The sequence below is a fragment of the Myotis brandtii genome, unplaced genomic scaffold (assembly GCF_000412655.1).
Source record: "Myotis brandtii unplaced genomic scaffold, ASM41265v1 scaffold82, whole genome shotgun sequence".
Taxonomy (NCBI): Eukaryota; Metazoa; Chordata; class Mammalia; order Chiroptera; family Vespertilionidae; genus Myotis; species Myotis brandtii.
The window spans coordinates 4777276-4778487 of NW_005371324.1; positions in this window are offsets into that span (position 1 = coordinate 4777276).

The following is a 1212-nucleotide window of genomic DNA, read 5'->3' on the forward strand; positions in this document are numbered from 1 at the left end:
CTGATGAACATCAAGGGTGTCCTCCCCCATTGTGATAATCTAGAACCTCCAGATGTCTATTGCTTAAAGTATAAGAGAGAAGAATTCAGTCTTCCTCCACAGTGTTCGACCCTGCTGCAAATCATGCAGACATTTAGAGAAGTTGCTCTGGATCCCGAAACTGCACATCCTCATCTGCTTGTGTCTGAGGATAAAAAGTCTGTGACATTTGTGAGGAAAAAGCAAGGAGTTCATCGGAATCCAAAGGGATTTGCAGATGACGCAGTTGTCCTGGGTTCTGAAGGGTTTGACTGTGGCCGACATTACTGGGAGGTCCAGGTGGATGACAAGCCTGAGTGGGCCGTGGGGGTCTGTACAGACTCCCTTTCCAAGGAGAGAAAGCAGCCCCTGCTCAGACAGGAGAACAGATGTTGGACGATTCAGCTGCAGGATGGTGACTATGTGGCTCGAGGGCCTGTTCCTGTCACCCTTGTGCTGCAGGAAATGCCCAGAGGGATTGGCATCTACCTGGACTATGAGATGGGTCAGGTTTCCTTTTACAGTTTGAATGACATGTCTCACATCCATTCCTTCAGGGATACTTTTTCTGAGGTGCTAAAGCCTTACTTCTATGTCGGATGTGATCCCAAACCTCTTACCATCCGTGCTTTAAGAGATTAGGAAGGATAGACTGTCACTTTGCTTCATTTTCTTCCTGTGATGTGTAGGCAGTAGGTAGAATTTTTTTTAATTATAATTTTATTGTTACTTTATTTTTTAATATATTTTTGTAGATGTCGGAGGGAAGGAAGCGGGAGAGGGATGGAAGCATCAGTGATGAGAGAGAATCATTGATTGGCTGCCTCCTGCACACTCTCTACTCTGGATCCAGCCCCCAACCGAGGCATGTGCTTTTAACTGAATTGAACCCAGAATCCTTCAGTCCACAGGATGAAGCTCTATCCATTGAGCTAAACCAGCTGAACCTCTTGCAGGGGGTCACTGCCCCTCCCTCATTCGCACACCTCACATCACCCTGCTTGGCCCCGGAGGATGGCTGGTTAGCCAGAGACAGGTAAGATTCCTCAGGGAAGGAACAACCTAAGACAGGCACAGTTGCAGAGGGGCCATCAGAAGACAACTTGGGGGTCAACAGAGGTGGGGCACAGACCTTCACCCCCCCAACTTTGCAGTGGCCTGAAACCCTCACCCCTTCTGAGGGAGGTCTCCTGC